General features: G+C 41.5%; 1 long non-coding RNA gene across 1 annotated transcript; it reads right to left on the bottom strand.

The window, feature by feature from the left end:
• Positions 1–2526: 2526 nt before the first annotated feature.
• Positions 2527–11394, bottom strand: LOC113833335. Its single transcript, XR_003480974.2, has 3 exons — positions 11305–11394; positions 3488–3590; positions 2527–2584 (listed from the first exon to the last, which is right to left on the bottom strand). It is a non-coding gene; the product is annotated as an uncharacterized LOC113833335 (long non-coding RNA).
• Between the last annotated feature and the right edge of the window lie 201 nt (positions 11395–11595).

The following is an 11595-nucleotide window of genomic DNA, read 5'->3' as shown; positions in this document are numbered from 1 at the left end:
AAACCACTGGATAGCACCACCCACCTTCGGAGCAGATCTTCCCAACTCCATCCTCTCACCTACACGCATGGTGGTCATTTGTGCAACATCCTCCCGGACACACCCAGAAGTGTGCTTTGCTGATTTTCTAAGTGTGTGTCTGTAGTCAAACTAACAACCCAGAATAACCATCATGCTTATTCATATTTTCTTGTGTGTGTGTGTGTCTGCTAGGTTTACATCTTGCTGAGATTCCACAGCAAGTCTGAACATTCTCTTTCCCCGCTTTCTCCTCTACATTAAGGGCTGTCAATCATCTGATTTCTAGCTGTCCTTGTGTATGTATGTACGCGGGCAGACGGCTATGGTTCTACTTTTCATGGAGCTGACATGAATGCTCCCACAGTTCTTTCTGTATCTACTGGCTGACATCATATCTCCTTTTGAGAAACATTTATTTTATTTTGCTTGGACAGTTTTTTTTATCTCTTAATTATTAAATTGTACCTCTTTATGTTTCCTGCAAATATTTATCAGAGATACATTCTATAGGCATTTTCTTTCTAGGAAGGATGTCAGCAATCAAGCTTCTCTTGGTATTTTGGTACATTTTAGTAATGTTTCTTTTTTTTTCAAAGAGGACTTATCCAGTCTCAAGACATGGATATATCCTGCATTTTCTTCCCAAGTTCTTTAAAAGATAAATTTAACTTTGATGTTTCAGCCGATAGCCTACCTTAGATGATTTGCATGTGTGTAGTATGAGCCAGGACTTAATGGCAATTTGTTTTTTCCTTGTCAAGTTGTCATTGGGTAACACTGTTGACTAAAACTCCCTTCCTCTATCATTGCTTTGATAACTCTTTAGGGTTTTGGATGTTGCATGACAGCATGAGTGAGAGTCTTTACTCTGTCCCATTGATGCCTTTGTCAGTTTTTATTCTAGTACCTCAATGTACTGTGTCTTCTAACTTCTAACTTCTCAAAGTTGGGAGGCCCAAGTCCTTCAATTTTGCTTGACAATTTAAAATATTATTTTGGATTCAGAAGGCTCCTTGTCCAACTGGACAGAAATTAAAATTGTTTGTCACTGCAAGCAAATTATAAAGCATCTTTGTAGGTTTCTGCATAAGAGATTATTGAAGGGGACAGTGAAATGGCTCAGCAGGAAAGTCCTGTGTGCTGAAGTCAATAGCTCGATCTCCAGGATCCACGTGGTAAAACAGGAGAACCAATTCCCTTAAGTTCTCCTCTGACCCTAATGTGTTTTTGTGCCATGTGCTCCAGGCTCTCCCAAAACATAAATGTAATTTTAAAAAAGAGTAAAGAGATTACTAGAATTATGACCTTGATTATGAAGAATTCACAAGTAAAACTGGGGAGTACTGACATCTAAACAATAGGAACTTCTTGATTCATGCCCACAGCCATCTAGTCTTTCTAGTCATGTAGAGTCTTGTAAAATTTGGTTCAGACAATGGTCCATTGCATGTGACCTCAGGTTATTGCAGTGTCCCTTGCTCACCATAGTTCAGTTCCTTGGACTTTATTTGAGCTGCTTCCAATCTGCCTCATCTGTTCATTCTTCAGGGACCAACAACTGAAGTGAACAGTGATGCCTGGAGTTTCAGCATTCCCTCTGGCTCCATCTTTTCTCTGTCTTCCCTCTTCACAGTGGAGTACCTGTGTTACCTTGACATTCTAACCCCTGGTGCTCTAGGTCAGCAGGAGACTAGTTTCCTATTGGCATTGCAGCCACTGAGAGAGTATGGCACAGGCAGGGCTCCTCTCAGGCTGAAAGTGATGCGTAGGAATTCAGTCAGTGCTGGCTTTGCTTCAGCTGTCAGATCTGAAGAAGATGCCCACTTCTGTTTACTCTCTAAACTACTCAGACAATTTACAACAGGCTGAAGAATTACTACTTGCTATCTGTGGGGTAGTCAGCTCCATAGCATTTTTACTAGTTGAAGCCAGTTCATCTGGTTCAGGCATTTGAGTTCTAGTAATGCATGAATGGATTCTTGACTTTAGTATCAAGAAACAGATTGATTGTGACATTTTTTATTTGTTTTTATTAGTTCAAATTAGGAACAAGCTTGTTTCACATGTCAATCACTTCTCCCTCTCCCTCTCCTCCCCTCAACCCTCCCTCCACCCCCTTCTGCCCTGCACACCATCCCTCCTCTACTCCCCAGGCAGGTTAGGGCCCTCGATGGGGGCTCCCCAAAGTCTACCACATCATCCTGGGCCGGGCCTGGTCCCTCCCCAATGTGTCCAGGCTGAGAGTGCAACCCTTCACAGGGATGGATTCTCAAAGTCCCTTATTACACCAGGGAAAAAAAATACTAATCCACTATCAGGGGCCCCATAGAGTCCTGAGGCCTCCTCATTGACATTCACGTTCAGGGGTCTGGATCAGTCCCGTGCTGGCCTCCCAGACAGCAGTCTGGGGTCCATGTGCTCCTCCTTGTTCAGACCCACTGTTTCTGTGGGTTTCACCCCTTTGATCTTCATTCCTCCCTCTCTGCAACTGGCTTCCAGAGTTCAGTTCAGTGTATATCTGTGGATGTCTGCCTCTGCTTCCATCAGCCAAGGGATGAGGGCTCTAGGATGGCATATAAAGTAGCCATCAGTCTCATTATAGGGAAAGGGCATATAAGGTATCCTCTGCAACATTGCCTAGATTGTGATCCTTATAGATTTCTGGAAATCTCCCTAGTGCCAGATCTCTCCTCAGACCTACAATGGCTCCCTCTGATATGATATCTCTCATCCTGCTCTCCTCTATTCTTCCCTCAACTGAACATTTCTGCTCCTCCATTTCCTCATCTCCCTTCATCTTCTTCTCCTCTCATTCTGCCAGCTCCCTCTCCCCTACCCTCATGCTCCCAGTGAGGTCAGGAGATCCTGACCCTTCCCATTCTCTGGGGTCCATGCATTTTTCTCTTAGAGTCCTTCTTGTTTCCTAGTTTCTTTGGTGTAGAGGATTTTAGGCTGGTAATCCTTTGCTCTATGTCTAAAATTCATATATGAGTGAGTACATACCATATTTGTCTTTTTGTGACTGGAACAAGCAGACCTACTAACTGACAGGCAGGCAGACAGACAGACAGGAGCATCCCCCCTAACTCTCAGAACCCCCAAATCAGAAATTCCAGAGCCCTATGTTGTTCTCTGAATTTACTAGTTTTAATAGATATTTAATATCCTATAATATGGAGTCCCATGCTTCCTTGACTCCAGAATCCAGTGCAGCCCTCAGCTGGAGGGATCCTGTCCTGCTCTTAATCTCCTTCCTTAAGTATTATGTGTCTACATTTGGTCCATGCCTTGTCTTCTGGATCATCCAGCCTGCATTATTTTCACGAATGACCTCAAGGATCTTGTGTGGTTTAGAAATCCCTATTTTTTCTCTTGTTGTAAATTGGAGTTGTACATATGTAGAAGGGCTTAAGGAACTATTTCCTTTTCCATTAGTTATATTACAGTTTACATTTCTGAGACTTACAGGCTGCAAGGCACCTGATGTCCCCTCTCTGTGTGACTTTCCTCCTCCGCATCTCCTCATTTCCCATCTTTGTTCTGTCTGACACCACTATATCCTTGACATCCTGGGAGAAGAAATGAGAATTTATTTCAAGCATGACCTCACAATGACTCTTGTCATATTCATTTCATCATGGCCTTAGCTACTTTATACACTGCAAAGACAAACACCTTTTCTTTGGTGGCAAGTGTTCTAGGGCTTTGTTGTATATTTATTTTCTAAATATTATGGATAGAGGGCATTTGTTCCTAAGGCAATTCATTTTTTTTACATTTCAAAAAAATCTTTAATCTAGTTAAATAGCTCACAAAAGACTTTGAACTTTAGAAGTACACTATCAATCTGACGGATTGCTTCCTGGAAGAGAGATTTTGATGAAATAAATCTTGAGTTAGACTTGGAAGGAGTTTCTGTTGCTTTACACAGTGATTCTCCTATCACTGTATGTCTTGCCACTCTGTATGGCACAGGTGGCCTACCAGATTATTACATATGGGCAGATGGAGAACTTGATACACAGGGACACCCAGTGAAGGGTTCAAGAGACTGTGTAACTTTCCCAGGGATTTGGGAATAAACTTCTGTTCACTTCAGACAGGGTATCCACGACAAGCCTTAGAAAGGACTCCACCCTAGGCTAGCTTACAGCCAGTGAGTCCACTACTGTTTGGTACAGGTGTGTGGGTGACTCAACAGAGATGCACATCCAAAGCCTACTCTAGTGTGGTAGCTCAGGAACACAGACTCCCTAGTGCCCTCTGCAGGGCTTGTAGGTAGCTACTCAGAGTTTTCTCTTCTACAGCAGTTGTTCATTGCTCATCCAACCCTGTAGAAGACCCAAGTAAGTCTGCAAGTTTTGTGAGTCCTTCAGTCTGGTACCTCCTGTGGCTTCTTGAGTTGATTAACTTCCCATCTTTCTCCAGGAGGGAACAGTCTAATTTAGATGAAATGCCTATACTGTTTGATGTCTGCTTATTTCAGCTTTACATTCCACCCATATAAAAGTGGGATTTTTCTTGTCATTCTGTCAAAATAAGGAAGTGATATCATTGTGTGCCTGGTCCCTATCATTCTTGAATTCACTGAAGAGTTTGACATGAAGATGAAGATCTAGTGATTGGTAGATGTGGATTGTAGCTCCCTGCTCAAAATTAATGTTCATGGATGCCCTTGCTGAGATGCCAGTGGGACCTTGGCTAGTGGCCCACATAGTGCCAAGTTCCACAGGCGGTTTGGATCCAGTGGAAGCAATTCTACTAAAGATTAAACTATTGGATCCTATGTTTTTTAAATTATAATTTCATTTTTATAATCTTTCTGCTCTCTTGCTCTCTTGCTCTCTCTCTCTCTCTCTCTCTCTCTCTCTCTCTCTCTCTCTCTGTGTGTGTGTGTGTGTGTGTGTGCATGCGTGCGTGCGCATGCGTGCGTGCATGCACTCACATGGCATTTATGTGTAGGTAGGTACCTACAGAGATCAGAAGAGGGTATCAGATTTCCTGGTTCTGGAGTTCCAAGCAGTTGGGAGCTGCCAAGCATGAGCAATAGGCACTGACCTCCAGTCCTCTGGAAAAGCAGCATATGTTCTTTATCACTGAGCCGTCTCCTTAGTGCCAGACCTAATGCTCTTTAAGTTTTGCTATTAACAGTGTTGCACACAGAAGGCATAAAAGAGGCTCAGGTGGCTATTGGATAAATGTACCTCCCCCACCCATGCCGCCCTTCATCCCTTCAGGTCCTCGTTTTCTTAAGTCTCGTGGGACACCTGTCCTTGTTGAATGAAGGTTCTTCTGTTGTTCTTTTGTTCCAATAATGCAGACTGCTGCAGGTTAGACAACTGCTTTTAACAAGTGGCTGTTTCCTGCAATTGGAGAGAGTTTAGCTGAACCTCTTGGTTTATGCCTGCAGTGTTTTTGTGCAGTTATGGAGGGGGTCCTCTCAAATATCTGCATTATAAGCCTTTCTTGCACATCTTGATTGTGTGGCTCAAGCACTTAATGGAAGTATTATTAGACAGAAGGTACTGGTACTAGTCACTGTAGTTAAGTAATAGTGTAAGGTACCGGATATTGTACCACGTGCTAACACTAGGAGCTAGACATTATATTAGCTGCTAACACTAGGTGCTAGACACTGGGATAAGTACTCAAAAAAGGTGTTAGACATTGTGCTAAGTGCTTACATTGTTGACTACACATCGTGCAAAGTGCTACTTCTAGGTGCTAGACGTTTCACTAATTGCTCAAATGAGGTGCCAGATAGTATGCAAAGTGCTAGCACTAGGTGCTGCACATTATGCTAAGTGTTCAAACTAGGTACCAGAAATTGTATTAGGTGCTAATACTAGGTGATAGACATTGTGCTAAATGTTAACACTAAGTATTAGACGTTATATTAGGTGATAAAGCTGGGCCTTAGTGTTATGCTTCCTGATGAAGTGGGTTTGATTATTATCTGCACAGTTGTTTTGGAAGAGTCATTCAAGGCAAGACTCTTTGGAGTTATTTCCAGAAGGCAGAGACACGAAGCAGTTAAGGGGAGCTGGTGGCATTCTAAATCTGCTCTGTGCTTGTTGGGGCCGTACTGCTGAACGCATCAGTGCCGAGTGTGTGGGCCAGCATGGAGGCTGTTATCTGTGTAAGCCAGTGGCAGCCTTATTTGTTTCATTTGGGGGAAAATTGACAGAGCAAGAGACAGGTTGGTTCTAGAATGTGACATTAGCTCTGAAAATGCAATGACTTGCCATCACCCACACCTTTTCATAACAGTGGATGGAAATGGGATGTCATTGCTGATGTATGGGACATTATCACCGTGGCATATAGTGGCTATGTGATCCACAGTGATGTAATTTACTTCTTTATAGTTTCACGGGGAATCACTTGACTTCTGGGTTGCCACTAATTAAAATGGAGCCACAGTGGAAATTATCTCGCAGGCAATTTGTCTGTTATGTGTCAAACTGGTGGTACAGACTCTGAAAACAAGCCTTTTAATGTTACTCTTCCAGAACCGTCTCCCTGTGTAATGTTCTTAATGACGTGATTTTCGGGGTAAGGAATATTTATGTGTACCTTCAAAGTTTGAGTTATTTTGATGGCATGAAAACTTTTTAAAAGCCTGGGTGGTATTTTATCAAATGTTTCTAAAATTTGTATTTTCTTAAATGAAAGTTTGTAGGTCACTGCATAGCAAGCTGTCTGAAAGACCTCTCGGAAATATGTGTCACGTGACACTGCTTGCAGAGCTGAAGCTTCAGTCAGAAATCTGAGGATGCAGGAAAAGTCTGACTAGTTAACATTCTAAGCATGTCTTCAGCAGCAGTTCTCAATCTGTGAGTCACAGACCCCTTTGGGGTCACATATCAGATATCCTCATATCAGACATTTATATTACAATTCATAACACTAGCAAAAGTACAGATATGAAATAGCAAAAAAACTAATTTTATGGTTAGGGTCACCACAACAAGAGGGACTGTATTAAAGGTCATAGCATTAGGAAGGTTGAGACCACTGTCTATAGCATGTTTACTTTTGTGTAATTTTTGTATAACTAGAAAATAAATATAAACTAAAAACGTGTTTTACTTAGAAAACATGAATATTTTTTCTTGTGATAAGATATGCATGCAGGTTTGCAAGTTGAGCAGTTCTGAATATCTAAAAATAGCAAGGCTCTCTGTGACTCCTGTCCCTCTGTGCCAACCATTCTTAACTCAACAAGCGATTTCTTTTGGTTCATGATTCCACGCTTTTGAAATATTCTCTGCCATCCTCTCTTGTACTGATTTTACATGTGTTTCTTCTTCTCCTCCACCCATGTCATACATGTGGAGTTCTAGGCTGAACAAATGTCCTCTACAATATTCATTATCTTTGATCTTCAACAATGCAGTGTCCTTTGGTTAAGCCTTTAAGATGGTATCTCAGTTAGGGCTTCTATTGCTGTGAAGAGGCACCCCGACCATGGCAACTCTCATAAAGGAAAACATTTAATTGGGGCTGGCTTACAGTTTCAGAGGTACAGTCCATTATCGTTATGGCAGGAAGTGGGGTAGCATGCAGGTAGACATGGTGCTGGACAGTTCTACATCTGGATCCACAGGCAGTAGTTTGAGCATAAGTGACCTGAAAGCCAGTCCCCACAGTGACACACTTCCTCTAACAAGGCCACACCTCCTCCAACACGACCACACCTCCTAATAGTGCCACTCCTTATGGACCAACCATTCCAATACATGAGTTTATGGGGGCCATACCTATTCAAACCACCACAGATAGTTGCTTAATATTTTCTATTATGGAGTGTTTGAGCCAATAGCTATCTCATAATTCTGTAAGTTTCTAAAGTGTCCCTGAACTTTTCCAAACTACAGTTATATCAACTATGGAACTCATCATTTCCATGCTCTCCTTTATTGGAGGCCTGACCTTTATAACTCCTTTCTTCATGCTCCTGCTCCAGTGTTTGCTAAAAGAATGTGTGTGTGTGTGTGTGTGTGTGTGTGTGTGCGCGTGTGTGTGTGTGTGTGTGTGTGTGTGTGCATGTGTGTGTGTGTGCACCTGTGTATCTGTGTGTGCATGATTGTCTGTGTGTATCTCTGTGTGTGCATGTTTTTGTGCCTGTGTGTCTGTGTCTGCATGATTACCTGTGTGTATCTCTGTGTGTGTATGTATGTGTGTGTACATATGAGTGTAGGGCCTGCAGAGGCAGAAAAGGAAACCGAATCTCATGGAGCTGGCGTTACGGGCAGTTTAAACTGCTGCACGTGGGTCCTGGGAATTGAACTCATGTCCTCCACAAGAGCAGTATTCTTAATTGTGAGCCTTCTCTCCCTGTCTTAAGATTTCTTTAAGATTTCTCTCTCTCTCTCTCTCCCTCTCTCTCTCTCTCTCTCTCTCTCTCTCTCTCTCTCTCTTTCTGGTCACTTTGCTTCTTATATATTTTTTGTTCTTAAAATATTTATAGGTAATAAATTCTCTTCAGATCTTCTTTGAAATATTTCCACTCTGCTTTCTTATTTTAATGGTGGTTGTACTGGATTTAGAATTATTTTCAGGTATTTTTCTCTTTTGAAGTGTTTGTGTGTGTGTGTGTGTGTGTGTGTGTGTGTGTGTGTGTGTGTGTGTGTGTGTTTCTGTGTTTCTCTGTGTGGGCTTGTCATGTGCAGTTCTCGAAGAGGCCAGGAGAGGGTGCTAGACAATTTGCAGCTGATGTTACAGGCAGTAGTGAGCTACGGAACATGCATATGAAAACTGAGCTGAGGTCCTCTGCAAGAGTTGCCAGTGCTCCTAAGTGCTGATCCTTCTTTCTAGTCCCCTCCCCCAACCATTCACAATCTGGAATTCTGTAAGCCGAAGCTTTGTCTTATGATCAGTTGTGTGTAAGTAGCTCTCCTATCCCTATAAAGTCAGGTGGGCGAGAAAGTCCCACACTGTGTTACCCACAGATGCCATAAACACATAAATCAAGCAACAGGAATGACGATCCATGAGTAGGTCCAAGTTGGGAAAGTTTTAGAAAGATGAATTTTTATATTTGGTCTTTGGCGGTATTTGCAAACTTTCATATCTCCTCATAGTTTTTCCTGCTACCTGTCACATTTAGTATTTAAATGGGAAATGTTTTCTCTGAGGCTAGCAATAAAACCCAGTTAGTGTCTCTGCATGAGGTATTCATCCTGTTCTGTTTTATAAATCTCTTCTCGTTGAGAAAAAGGACCAACCTGTGGTTCTGAAGAGCCACATTTTCATTTCAAACAGTTCAGTGCTGTGTTTAATAATTTCACAACTGGAAGCCATGTGTCAGCAATACCAACCCTCCAGTTTCAAGAACTGAGATGTGACTACGGCAGCAGGCTGTAGCCACTGCTGAGTGGGTTCCCATTGCCCTAGAATGCAATGCAAATGAACCCAGACAGACCACTGGAGCAAGGATAGGAAGACTTTGGTTTTACTCTCTAAGATTTTTATAGACAACATTTGAAGAAAGATTCAAAGCAGTAGGGTCAGTTATTGGTGGAGCCTGTTATTGCCTCAAAAGACAGGTTCAGAAATGAGTATAAGAGATAAAAACTCAGTTTTGCCCCCAGAGAAACAAGAAGGATGATAGGTCCCTCAAACCCATGTATCAGGAGGCACAGGAGAAAGGCAGATACAAGAGAAGGAGACAACAAATACCGTACATGCACTGAAGCTCAGCATCAGACCACACAAGATGGCTTAGTACATAAAGGTGCTGGCCTTTACCTGACAACCTGAATTGGAGCACACATGGTAGAAGGAGAGAACTGACTCCCTCAAATTGTCTTCCAACCTCTACACATGTAGTATGGCACATGTATACACACACAAGATAATCACATAAAATTGTAACTAAAATATGTATATATTCAGTGAATAAAAAAAACTGAAAAAAATGAGCTATATTCAACGTAACTTCCAATCAAATATTTCTAGTTGTCAGAACAAGAAGAGAAAATTCTCTTTAATCTTTATGGTTTACAATTTATAGTTGAAACTCCTCATGGAGTTTTGTTGACTAGGAAGAGGGATTGGTAGATAAATGCAGTTGCCTTCCATATCTGTGGGCTCTCCACACTTGGAGTCAATTGACGAACTGCGTACTAACAGTATTTTGAAAGCATTTCATGTATACTGAGCACCTGCAGACATATTTTCCTGCCCTTATTCCAATAATGATGCTTTATAGCAATTATTTATTTAAAATGTATATTTCATTAGGTACTGAAAGTAGTCCTAGCACGAAGTATATAGAAACAGCACCATTTTATTCACGTGCATGAGCGTTTGGAGAGATTGCATCTATGGTGTTTCAAGGGTTGGTTCCCAAATAGACACAGAGGGTCAGTTATATGTTCACATGTTTTCAAGCCTATCAATTTTTCCCATCACGATTTGAATTTGAATTAAAATTCTTCCTTTGGTTGTATAGCCATTCTGAAGTAATTTATACACAATCCATACAAATGTAAGGCAATTGATATCTGACGATAATGCCTGTTAAACATCTGTTCTAGCTAATATGTGATAACATGGTGGCAGGATTTCAGATTCAGTTCTTATGTTTTAGATGACAATATAATAATTCAGGGGCTGGAGAGATGACTCAGCAGTTCAGAGTGCTTTCTGGTCTTGCAGAAGACCTGAATTCAGTTCCCAGTACCCATATGATGGCTTATAACTGCCTGCACCGGTTCCAGTTGTCCTAATGCCTTCTTCTTGCCTCTGTAGCTACTCCGTGCACATTAACAGTATTTTGAAAACATTTCATATATACTGAGCACCTTCGGACCTATTTTCCTGCCCCTATTCCCTTAATGATGCTTTATAGCAATTATTTATTTAAAATGTATATTTCATTAGGTACTGAAAGTAGTCCAAGCATGAAGTGTATAGAAACAGTGCCATCATCATGTAATTAACATTGGAACTGTCTTTTCTTTTTTCCATAGTAAGTAATACTTTCTGTTATGACCTTAGGTAGTATAAGCATGTGGAAATGTCTACAGTAGTTGACTGTATAATTCACTTAAGCCAATCTTTAGAACATACTTCAATGAATTTCTAAAGCAATGAGTTTTCTCTTTGAAAAAAGATGAAGTTCTATTTGCTTATAAAACTATTTAAAAATCTAGTACTTGTTTATATAACAAAGCATATAATCATCTATAGTCTATATCTACCTAATGTGGGAAATTACCAATACGGAGCCAGGTAAAAATACAAGGGATTTTAATAGGGAAAAGCCTTACTTACAGAGTGACCTAGCCAGCCGGCGGGCAGCTGTCTGTACAGCAAGCCAAAAGTGAAACCAAAAGCAGAGGGCCATGTAAGCATCCCTCACTCCATGTCCCCTGACCACGCCCTAGCAGGCGTGGTCAGGCAAACCTGTAGCCAGCCCCTAAGCAGGCATGGGTACAGCATCCCCTACATCTACCTCCTAGTTGTTGACTTCCAAGGCCCACCAAATCAAGAACTGTCTATGTCTTTATGTTAAAATAAGAACATCCCTGGTGTCAGTGTTGGCATAGACAATAGGGAGTAGCA

Source organism: Cricetulus griseus, assembly GCF_003668045.3.
Source record: "Cricetulus griseus strain 17A/GY chromosome 1 unlocalized genomic scaffold, alternate assembly CriGri-PICRH-1.0 chr1_0, whole genome shotgun sequence".
Taxonomy (NCBI): domain Eukaryota; kingdom Metazoa; phylum Chordata; class Mammalia; order Rodentia; family Cricetidae; genus Cricetulus; species Cricetulus griseus.
Note: the sequence above shows the minus strand (reverse complement) of the source record. Positions and strands in the feature narration are given on the sequence as shown.